This window comes from Heterocephalus glaber, unplaced genomic scaffold, assembly GCF_053883595.1.
Source record: "Heterocephalus glaber isolate CG9 unplaced genomic scaffold, H.glaber_assembly_v1.0 deba00001461, whole genome shotgun sequence".
NCBI lineage: Eukaryota > Metazoa > Chordata > Mammalia > Rodentia > Bathyergidae > Heterocephalus > Heterocephalus glaber.
This window is the reverse complement of record NW_028258308.1, coordinates 28,401,325-28,414,249: the sequence shown is the minus strand read 5'-3', so window position 1 is coordinate 28,414,249 and position 12,925 is coordinate 28,401,325. Positions and strand designations below refer to the sequence as shown.

At 34.5% G+C, this 12,925-nt stretch overlaps 1 protein-coding gene across 3 annotated transcripts in view; it reads right to left on the bottom strand.

Annotated features, from left to right (window-relative positions):
* Dlc1 (DLC1 Rho GTPase activating protein) overlaps positions 1 to 12,925 on the bottom strand; it is a 404,145-nt gene that overhangs the window by 326,814 nt on the left and 64,406 nt on the right. The window lies entirely within an intron of this gene.

Here is a 12,925-nt window from a genome sequence, read left to right as displayed (position 1 = left end):
ACAGAGTTGTGTCTTAACACATGAGCTCTGCCAAGTGAATCATTTCACATTAAGTAATAAGGTCTCCTTTCTTGTGATTAATTCTGTTTATTTCTTTCAACAAATCACATCAGCACACATGACCTCATGTAATGGTTATGCCTGAAGCTTATGTATAGCAGATAATATTGTTGTATTTCTCTGATAACTAGCTCCTGGGGACCACTGTGTAGGCAAGTCTGCAGGGACCTCTGATATTATCTTTCAAGCCATGGTCTGGGTACAGATGAAGTGTTTGAAACTCCCAACCTATGAAATTTCCTGCCAGCCAACACCATCAGGTCATAAACATAGTACAAATTGATTCAAAGAACAGCATCAGGAGGCCATCCAGAATCCCTAAAGTCCGCTTGATGCTGACACAGCTCCTAAGAGAAATTAGCCTACTTCAGAAAAATGAGTCTCTGATGTGATTTTAAAACTGTCCAAGACACTGAATAATTTTGAGATTATTATAAAGGAAGAGTGAAATCCTGCATAATACATGTTGCTTATGCAGCTGCTCTTATACAGTGCCACATAATTAGCCATCACACAAAATTGACTTCTCCTTCTCCTCCTCCTCCTCCACTTCCTCCTCTTCCTCCCTTTTCTCCTCCTCCTCTTTCTCCTTCTTCTTCTTTTACTTCAGTATTTTTCTCTAAAACAGTGGATCTCAATTCTGGTTGCCCATGGGAAAGATCTAGAGGGCTTCAAACAAATGAAAAGTGGATGTTCAAAATTTATTCTAATGAAATGGAATCAGAATCTCTTTGTGGGCTCTAGAAGTTTTAAAAATTGCCCAGCAGTCTGGAATGTGCAATCAGAGTGAGACTACTGCTCTGATGTGCAGGTTTTACTGATTGGTTGGTGTGCAGTGAATAGTATTTTCATTGTCTGATAGTAATTTGTTGTGTTTCTGTTTTTAAATTTGGCACTGTCATATTTCATTCTTAGTTGTCTCTTTGTAGTTGGTTTTTGACAAAACAATCAGAATGATTGTTTTTAAAACAAGTCAGTTTGTTATTTCCTTAACTCAAAACAATATAAAGCCTTCCTACATGACTGGAAATTCCAATATACTGTGGCTAAGAGGCTCTGATCTGATCTGTTCCCAAGACCATGTCTCCTGCCATTCCCATGTCATTCCTTCCCCTGGGGTTTCAGCTGCTTCACAAACATGCTGCATCGAGTCCCTTTGCCATGACAACTGTGCCCTGGGTCTTTGAATCTACAGTTTTGTTTCCTCACTGTTTTTAGGTCTACCCAAATGTCAGTTCTAGACAGTCTTTCCCTGGCCAAAACAGCCACCTCTTTTTTTCATAATTTCTCTACATTTACTTGGATTCAATTGATTTATCAAGATATACAACATCTTTGCATACCCTGGATCAGAAAACCCTTTCTTTCCTTTTCTGGTTTCCTTTTTTCTTTTTGTAGTACTGGGTATTGAACCCAGGGCCTTTGCACTGAGCTGTATCCAACTTTCCTGTAGTTTTGTAAAAATTAACTTTTTATTTCAAAGTTTGAAAGAGTCTTGTTAAGTTGCTAAGTTGCCTGGGCTGAGCTGGAACTTGCAATCCTCCTGCCTCAGCCTCCTGGAGTGCTGGGATTACATGTGAGCAACATAATGCTTAGTAAACTTTTTCTGTAAATGATCAGAGAGGAAATGTTTTATATTTTGCAAGCCATTCAATCTCCACTGTAATTCAACTCTTATTATAGTGAAAAAATAGTCATACATAATATGTAAGAATCCCTTGTGACTGTGTTCCACTAAAATTTAATTTCAAAGTCAGGCAGAGGGACAGATCTGGCCCACAGATAAGCAGATTAGTTATATAAGTGAGGTTCTTCCACATATTTAAGACTAGGTACTGCATTTTCTGTAACTTATACAACTTTCTGTTTTTAAATTTCCAAACTCAGTTATAAATAAAGCACTCAGGTATAAGTTAGTAAACTTCAAGTATAATTAGTATTTGGGTCAATCCTAGTATTATTTCAATAATCTTTTGACAGATAAAACTCAAACCAGCTCAAATTCTCTGGTAATTTGTAAATCTGTAGTAGGTGTCACATCAAAAGACTGTATTTAGTTTCCTTTGACTTCACAAACAGAAGCGTTATGTCACCTAGTGTCATAATAACCACTTGGCAGGTATGCTGGGGGCTTTCCTGAGCTCACTTGTACAGGAAAGAAGTCTTTCCCTCAGGATTCATCTTCCATGAAGGAAGTTTTGATAACTCTAAGCATGATCAACTGTTAGAAATGTTTTTCTTATGACCATCAGATTTTTCACCTTACTGTTAGGGTGTCATTCCCAGAAGAAGCTTGAAGTGACCATAAGCATCATTTAGTGTTCCCCAAAGTGTATTCCACTGAACAGCAGATCTGTGAGATGATATTAGGTACTGGGGAAGAAAAGAAGTCTTTTGGTTTTAAAAATTTAGAAAGTATTTGTTTCTTTGCTACAGTATTCTCGGAACAGTTATACTTTTATTCATATAATTTTTTAAGAAGTTAGATTATGCAAAGATTTCTCCTATTTTGAATGTAGAAACACATTTTACATGCATCATATCTTTCAGAAAAAGGATTCCATGGAATCTATGTTGAGAAAAAACAATTAAATCCTGTGCCTCCTGAGTGTTATTTAATAAACTCTGGAGGCTTGTTTGGTATTTTATTACCAAGTTTTGCACAACACTATGGATACAAATTGCTTTGCTTATTATTTTTGTTTGAAAACATGTTAATGAATATAAATAGATGTATAAAGTACTTTTCTAATAAAATGTCTCAAGTGTCCTATTTTAGTTTTTGTTTTGTTGATTATCCCATATTTTAGTGGAATATGTAGAATATTATTGCTTTTATGTATTTCAAACTTTAGAAAAATGTTAAAGAAAACTTGTTCATTTTTTTTCTGAGATAAAGCATCTACATCTCTTTCTGTGTAAAAGAGGAATATTTGATAGTAGGCCATGTTAATGAATCCTAAAAATAAGAGCTCAATAAGAGAGTAATGTTCATAGAATTTTAGAAAAACTTATAACCAAAATAATTCTGCAACTATTAGAAGGAAGTTAATTTTAAAAAACAAGAAGAGAAATAAATACTTCCTTTCAGCAAGAATTTTCTTTTTACTTTCCTATCTAGCACTTTTGTGTTGAAATACTTTTATGTCTATGTACTAATGGCTTGCAAACATAGAAATGCTTTGTAGGAATACTGCTTTATTCATACTTCCTTGAAAAGTGAATTTTAGCTGTGATATATGATCTTAATAGTCAAACAGTTCAAACTTGAAATATATCCTAAAATAATTTTACCAAACTACTTTCATGAAAAAGTTCATTCATCTTCAATATCTTTCAAGCTACTCAAAGGCACAGTTCTACCTGGTTTGCAAGGTGGAAGAAGCATGTTATTCTGTAGGACATTTCCTTCATTCCATTTTGCTCTCTTACCCAATTAAAGCTATGACCAAAAGATATGAGGGAAATGTAGGAACACTTAGGCCAGGTCTACTATCTCTTCAACTTTTATAATCCAGAGTCTTTGTATTATATTTTAAAATACACTAAAGAAATACTGTAATATGTTAAAGTGCTTTAATTTCAATGCCTTGAATTTGTCTATTAGATACTTCCAGACTGTGTATTTATTAAATTATGTTGATCTGCTATAAACTTATCCCTTGTGACCTTTAAAACTTCAAGGACATCTGAGATTCTAGATCAGTCATTATAAATGTTTCATCAAATGTTAATTTCAAAGTCTATGAAGATAAATTTCATGGAAAGAAGATTCTAGGTACTATTAAATTAGGGAAACACCATGTTCAAGTCAAGTAAACAGATCTCCTTGTTATGATACTTCTCTTGGCCCTTTTATGATAATGAACATTATGAATATCTAAAAGGCAGTTGTACTTTTTTGATAAAGCCTCTTTTGCTCTTGGAAGGCTGTGTTCCTTAAATTAATGTTAAAATGTTTGATACTTTTCTCCATCTCTTATCTAGGGTTTACTAATCTTATTTAAGTGCACACTGAAGCCATCAGTATCTTAGGTCTATTCAAAACATGCAAATCATGTCTATGATGTAGCCAAACAAATATGTTTTGAACTCTAGATTCATAAACACAAATTCTACTCTGAAATCAAAGCAAAAACGTTTAAGATTTACAAACTCAGAGGATAAGTTTAGAATTCCTTCTCTTAAAAGGTCATAAGTGAGAGAAAGGGAAGTTTTCAGTGACTGACATAGAAGCTTAAGTTCATTTTTGGCCTCCAAAAGAATGAAGAACATCAGTGAGATAAAAATTAATGTATTAAAAGTATTATTTTAAAAATAATATTGATTTTTCTACAAATACAAGTTATAGTATTTGTTTTCTCACAAATTTGTCTTAATTCAGTTATTTTTATTATTCTATTCCACTGTCTTTTAAAATTACAAGAAAATAAGCAAATATGTTCAATATTAGAAGAGATTTAGGATGCTTATCTAGAGTATATAGTAACAACTATGTTCAGGGAAATTTTCAATGCAATTTGAAAAAGAGTTATTTCATTTCATTTCATCGATTCTACAATTTTCAGAACATACGGGAAAGGTGAAAACATTCATGCCATGTATTCTCCAAATTCCATGTCTAAAAGATGAACAGGGGAAGAGGGAAGAAAGGAAAGAAGGAAATAGGGGATATGGTGGAGAAAAGAAAGGAGGAAGGGCGATAGCAGAGAGAAGAAAGGAAAGAAAAAGGAAAGAGGCAAGAAAGAGATACGGGGAGTGGGGGGGAGAAATAGAGACAGAGACAATGTTAATAGTTTCATGATTTGATCTTACTGCATGCCTTTCTTGTCTTTCCACTTTTGTCCAGAGCTTAATCAACAGTTGGTCACAGATTGCTGTATTCATTGCATCTTTCACGAAAAACAGAAAGCTAAATTGTTTTGGAGGAAAGACAGATGAGCAAATGGGTGATCTGAAGAAGTAAACAGGAAGCTCTAAGCGTGAACAATCACACATGTGTATTTCAGAGACAAAAGCCCTCATACGTAGGTGAGATCTTCACAGAGCTCCTAAGCCAGCAAATAGAACACCAGCTTCAATGCCTTTCACCCTCCACTCCAAAGTATAAACATAGGTGCAAGGTAAGGAGCCAGTGGTGATTAAAATTGTCCACTAAAGTAACCAAAAGGAACAATTCCACACAAGCCGCAGTAACAGGCGAGTACAGAATTAGCGTCTACAACAGACAGTGACTACAGGCTTAACTATAAGGAGGCCAGTCTTTTGAGTGATATCATCCTACCTTGAGGTACAACAGCTGTAAAAGAAAAAAATCCTCAGATCTTTTGCCAAGTTAGTAGCTACTTAAAACCAGAAAAATATGCATACTCAGCACCTGAAGTTGTCCAAAGAGCCAGACTTAGTTGGTGCTACTGAGAATACAAAGTGAGAGACACTGAGACTCTTGTGCCCATATTTAGTATACTTAATTATTAAGGAAAAGGGTTAGAGGATCTAAGAAATACTTGGTCATAAGGTTGTTGACTGAAATATCGACTAGCACATTAATAATATCCTTAATGTCCTACAAGAAAGAACATGGGAAAGATTTAGTATCATGTTAATTACATATCAGAAAAATCACATCAAAACAAAGAATATTTGATTTATTTTTCTAAAAGTAAAAAAAAAGAAAGAACTACATTGGTAAAGTAGTTTTATGATGCTCATTGAGAGGATGGTAATATTCATTCTGAACAGGACAAAAATAACGTGGACAAATGTCCCATAATTAAGACCCTAGAAGTATGAAAAATGATAGAAAATAATATTTTCCTCAATATCAGTGAAATTTTGGTATTGTTCACATTGCTGTCATGGTATCATGAAATAACCCATGTATGTAAAACTTATGATATAATGTATTATAACAATATTAAACAGTTTATTCTCATGCAAATATATTACTTTTTGGAATTTAAATAAATATACTATTTTTATTTCTCTGCCACTTTTAAATTATGAGAAATGTAAAAATAGCTCTCATTTCATGTTTTTGTCTTGATTTCCACAAACCCTTCTCAATGGGAAAAATTGTTGGAGACCATAGCCTGACATGTTTAGTCATGACTTAAGTTTTAAATCATCATACACTAATCAGAAACCTCTGACAGTGTGTATCTTTTAAAAAGGAAGAAAAACAAAAATGAAAAAATTCTAGAATTGTGTTCTCATATCTCTTGTGAGGGCCGGGGATTTAGCTCAGTGGTTTTGCCGCCTGCTGCGCAAGCAGAAGGACCCAAGTTCGATCCCCAGTGCCAAAACAAAAAACAAAAAAACCCCTCATATCTCTTGTGATTTTAAAACACTCCTTTAAAACTTTACATACTGTGTTGTGTAGTCTTTGTTATATTAACTAATGTGAAGTCTGTGAGTCTCCACTTATTCATAATGTGTTCCTAAAAGCTGTTTTTTGAAATTAGAAGTTAGTTTTCTATGTACAGTGGATCTTTGACTTACTAACTCAATTCATTCGTGAGGGCTGGTTGTAACTCGAGTTGGTCATTTGAAGACTCAGACTCCTCTACACAGCCTTCAAAGTCTCTCTCCTGTATACAGGCAGATCTTAGTGTCCTTAGAGAGACATTGGCCCAGTATTTCTCAATTAACCCCATAAAGGAAAGGGTGCTGTAATGTTCCCTCCAGAACTCTTTAGGATTAAATCTGTATCTGAGACCATCTGGAAGCAAACGTGGCTGGCATTCAGGTAGTAACTCAAGACTTTGTAAGTTAAAATAAAATTCCGTTCAAAACCCAAGTTGTTCGTATATCAGGCTGGTCATAACTTGAGGGTCCACTTTTTTACAAAATCATCAACCTGGAAGTCTATTCCTCCCCAATACTGAGATTAGAATGTGTATATTTTAAACTGTGCATTCATTGTTAGTCCTGTTTTCATAATAAAGTTCTGTTTTCTTATTAAGGTGTATGATTTATCCTAACCCTTTTATGTGAGATTGAGTAAAATCTATTTGGCACCGCCTGTATTTGGTTTAGGTCAATGTATGGCTGTGGAGAACCGGTTTGTTATAGATTTTCAAGTATTTCACAGTTATTGATCAGATTCACTCAAAAACTAAATGGTGTAAATGCAATTTTTGTCTAGTTTCTCTGACTCTAGAGACTTTTCTCTTAACTACATTTCAATACTACTGTGGTAGGGCGCCCCCCCCCATGTGTTGGAACTTTTTACAATGTAGCAATATCAGCCTCTCTGTACAAAGTGTAGTTCTGATGTAACTCTGTAACATAAATTATACAGACCAGACTGCAGAATGTTAATGTATACCCAACCAGACTATAAAATGTTGCTGTATGCCCCTATAAGGAAGACAAAAGACAAAAATTGTATAGAAGTTTGCAACTATGCCATGGATAGGAATCCGCTGAATCAGTGCTGGGACAAATGAAGCTTCTCTTTGGGAAGAAGGCCATGGTGTCCTGTCTCTCTACAAGAAAATCCTGCAGCGCTGTTTTAGATGATATAAGAACTTTTTTCTAATATTTGTTTCTATGCTGGAGTGGAGAATCATGTCACACTATTGTTTGATTTTCATGTTTATTTATTATGTATCTTTTTCTTTTTGGAGCAGCTAAACTGGTTTTCTTGACCCTTTGAGAATACTTTGCAAACTAATCTCAACCATGAAAATATCTTGTCTATAGATTTAACATTTTCAGAGGACATATATACATTCTATATGCTACACATATATACATTCTATATTCTATACATGCTCTGAAGGATTTTAGAATGCTGCATGTGGAAATTCTCCTTAAGTTTGTGGACAGGAGAGTGGCTCTCTGGAAGGTTTAGCTTGGATATTTGGCAATATGGACAATTAAATGTTAGTAAGTGGACTATTCAGAAGAGTAAAATTTTTGTAAGAAAATTCATCTTGGAAAGAACTTCAGTCAACGTGGTCACCAGTGTGATCTTGGCTTCCTCACATGACTCATCCCTTTTCCAGCTGCTCAGGCCATGGAGTGTCACTGTGGGTGTTCACTGAACACTACATGGAGGAAAGGATGCAACTGAGTCACTAAACCTTGGAATGGAAGTGTGATTTCCAGCAACTGTCATGGGATTTCCCAGGGTCAAAACTTAGCTCCTCTCTTCCATCTCCAAAAATTTCTTTTAGGAGCAATGCCTGTATTTTCCTTCCTAAAATTAATTCTATCCCTTTCTTTATCCCTACTGCTCAATGTTGATTTTTTCTTCTTAATTTCTTAAACTATTTATCATAGTTTGAAATATTTTTGTAACAGATGATGCCATTTCTGGTATACTGCTCCAAATGTACAATAGCAGATTTGACAACCAAGGAAAGAGCACCATTCTTTGATCATTTCCTGGCAGTTACAGGAGTTTTTGAGGCAACCTTGTTTTCCTACTATGGGTCACTATAGATGTTTTGCTGAGAGACCTGAATAAACTTGGTCCACTGATGCTATTTGCAGGCATTTCATGAATTACTGATGAAGTCAATTTAATGTGCATATTGTACCTCACAAGTGACAGTTGTTCCAGAAGTTATCCTTATAAAGCAATTAAGAAAAATCATGCCAGTATTGTGAAATGACTTAGAATCAGAACTCACTGGGCTTAACAAAGACCCTTTTCATGTAGAAATCTAAGCATACTATTAGGCTTGAGTAAATAACAGTCTTTGGAAATGTGGAGATTGGCACATAGCTCAGCTCCAGTGGAGTTCACATGATAGAAACGGAGGGAATTTCTCCCTTTGTAACAAGAAGAACAAGAAAAGGCCCTTAGGAATTCATGGGGCAATGTATCCAGTGTTGAATGAGGGTTAACTGTCCCTTTCGAAGAGGAGATGGCACTGCGGTTAACCCCAGAAATGAAATTTTTACTTTCATCTATATTGCACTGGATGTTGCATACATTTTTCTTAAGCATAGGGCAGGATTTAAGGGTCTTCACACTCCACACATGTGATCAGTGGAGGTCAATACTACATTGCCCATGCCAGTAGTGGCAGGTTGTGATGTGATGTGAAGACAAAGCAAAGCCTGGCCAAGAACACATTTGGTTATTATGTAACTGAATAAAATTTTTCAACATGGTGTAAGCTAGAACTTTGTGACTCTATATTATGGGTTTCCCTTACTCTACTACTGTGGCAGTCAGTAATTATATGTGCCATTAGGATTGTCAGATTTTTACCACTGAACCTTAGAATAATGCATGACTCTTCTGATAACATTTCCCTAAAGCTTAAGAAAGCATGTTTTTCAAGAACCAAGGAGAAATTTCACAGTAACACATAATTAAAGTATGGGTAATGAAATTTAGAAGGCTTAGTTTGTAAACAAAATTCAGCTTTGAAAAGTAAATTTCTTTTTACCTGAAGTTGTATACTTTATTTTCTGAACTTTTTTTCTTTTCTAGTTGTAACTTAGTGATATTTTCATGACTTCATATTTTAAGATTGAAAAATTTTCATCAATAAGTCTTAAAATTTAATGGCTATAAATAAAAGTTTCCAAAAAATTATCATCCCAATAAAAATAAGGGGTAAATAGAGGTCAAATTTTCTTAATATGACAGGGAGATAATGGAAAATAAAGGGTAAATATATTTGAGAAAAAAGGTGTATACTTATTTTTGTCTGGTTTAGACTACACTAAATTATTGGCTATTTCTTTTTAATTTTTTCATTAAAATATATTAATTATACATATTAATTGAATTCAGTCTGATTTTCCATACATGTATATAGTGTGCACTGATCATTAAGTCTGATTTATTTTCCTATGCATCTAACATTCAATTTTATTTGAGAAATAGTCTTTAAAGATCTTATCTATAAGATGCAATGTATTTAAAATAATTAAAATATTTTTCATAAAAATCAGTGATATAGATATACACTAAATTATGTTAATTCATTTTTTAAAATGTACTCAGTTATATACATATATACTCATAGCTTCACTGAGCTCATAGCTATATTTGTTCTGTAAATTACACATTGCACAGTGAGATTACAAGAGTATCTTAACTTATGTTACCTCATCCATGGTCAAAGGAGACACTGAAATAGTTTCTGTTTCATATCCAAATATCCAGATATTCCCACACCCCAACTGATGTGATTGCTATAGTTGACAAGGCTTTACTTTCAACCATTTGAAAGGGTATTAGTTACACAGAACAATCATATAATCACTAGAAGAGAATAAAGTGGCAGATTGAAATTATTGTTTGTTCTCCAATTTGAGCTATTTAGTATATTCTAATGGTCTCAAAGGTCTTAGAATTAAAATGTGCTTCCCTTGGTACCTGTAATAGAGTGAAAATGATAAGAACAACCTTACAATGCTGATTGTCCTACACGTCCAGTTAGTCCAACATCAGGATGGTATCATGTAATGAAACTTGCAGGTGCCTGGTGGTTCTAGGACTAGTGGGCTTTCTAATTGGGACATTCTGTTATGACAATATTTGCTCAACTACCTCCCCACTGTGCTGGCTGTGATTCTAAATGAGAATGACCATAATATACGTAATCATAATGAAATAACAATAGTAGCTTGCAGTTTCTTGCTTTCTGTGCCTCTCAAAAGGAGTTCCTAGTCATTGCTTCACTTATTCCTCACAGTGACACTATCAGGCAATTTAATCCTTATTTCATTGGAGAAATGAGAAATAGGTAAGGTGGTCCAAGTCACAGACTCTCTTAGAATTTTCATCGGAATGAAAGATAAATTATTTTTAAAATAAAGAATTATTTAACAACAAAAGGAAGAATAGAATGCAATTATATGTAAGTACTACAACAAAAAGATTCATTTGTCAAAAATATTATAATATAACAAATTGCTTATGAACATTATTGGCTTTGTTTGTTAGAATTATGAAAACAAGGAATTCCTTAGATGGTAACTAGTAAGGTAGGTGGCCTAGGGTATTTTATATTTTCCACATAGAAATGTTTACTGAGTCTAAATTGAACATCCAATTCATTTGTCTGGCTTAAGAAAGCAATATCTCATCGGAAAACTCATGACTATCCTCAAAAAATTTACAGAAATGTCACTAATCTGGCTAGGTTTTTTTAAAAATTCTATTTCCTATCATCTGAAACCCAATAGTACTGTACTTGGTTACCATTGTAGAAATGTTATTATTTTATAGTTTAAGTAAGTTACAAAGATGTCTTCTGTAAGAGCTGCTAAAGTATGTGTTAGGATGTAAAAGTTACTGATTTATGCTAACTTTTTAAGCAAACAAATGCACTCTGAGGCTGTAAAATATGATTTTCTCCTTCATGTCCACTCAGCTGGCAACTAAAAATGAGAACATGCTGTGGAAACTTTCTCAGAATGTTAAATAATTTCACTATATGTGCCAAAGCTCAAAGGCTTTCCCATAGTTAAATAAATGGCAAAATTAAAATATTTTCACTGCTATGCACTAGGGTCCCTTGAATATGGCATTGAAAAAAGAAGATTGTGGTGAAAAGGCCAGAAATGATTTTTTGGACTACGTGCAGTTTGGCTTGTTCATGTAGTTACAAAAAACAAATGTTTGTCCAACAAAATGCTGAGAATCATATCTCCTGGGAAACTTATACAAGGTCATAGTTTTATGAGTATTAAAAAAATCTTGTAAAGCAAACTAACATGTAATATGAGAAAGCAAAGAAGTGGTTTGGGGAAAAACTGGATTCTGTTGGTTCAAACATCTATTAAGAAAAAAAAATTAGTCTTCTTAAAACACTATACTTCATATGTAAAAGGAATTCACAAACTACATTATTTTCCTAAAAGATCATTTCCACCAAGTTCCTGAGGAATAAAGAAGGATCAAATTCCAGCAATATTACAGAGAATGGAAGAGTTAGACTGGGAACAAAACTGCCTGGTGGGTACATAATCAAGGAGTACACACAAATTTCTTAATACTTGTAGACTATGTATTACTGGGAAAATGAAATATATAGATTGTGAAGATTATGGCAGATAAATAAACTTAGCTGTGACTTCCATAACATCTGGGAACTTGTTTTGCTCATCGATAAATTCCCACATATCAACTACCTAGAAGACTCACAGGAAATATTTGTTGACTGATGGAATAAACAAACAAATTATTTAGACAAAAGGCATGGAAATTGATTTGCTATGAGACTCTATAGAAAGCTCACCACCAAGCAGGAAGAATGGTTCCTTTGTGATTCCTTTGTGTCTCATTTATTTATAAAAACAAATCCGATAAATATCACAAGCATGCAAATACTTGGCTTTTGTAAAGAAAAAGAAAGTGTGATGCTGCACAATAAACTTGCGTGCATGCACTGTACACGCGAGGCCCACACAAAAGCATGCCTGCCTGGCCTGTTGAAGTGTGTATTAACTTGAAGTGTGTATTAACCCTGTCTCTCAACCCTCCAAAAGGTAAGCCTCAAAGCTCCTTCAAGGTCCCTGGATTGCCACAGCCCCCTCAGCAACGTTAGGCCTCACGTTTCTTTCTGTTTCAGTCACACCTTCCTTGCAGCTCCTGTTCAGCCCTACATGCCCCTCACACGGTGACTCTGCAGTTCCTTGACCCCTAGAAACCTGCCTCGCTTCCTCAACTCCTTTATGTTTTTTCTCCAATGTCGCCTTCTTACTGAGTCCTTCTCTGGACATCCTGGCTAACATTACATTTTCCATCTTTTCTCCTGCTTTATTTTCTTTGAACACAATGTACAATACTACATATTCTTTTATATCATCTCTCTCTCACTACAATGTAAACTCCATGAGAGTAGGTATTTCTTTCTGTTGTTTGGTTGGTGTTATCACTACTTTTGTT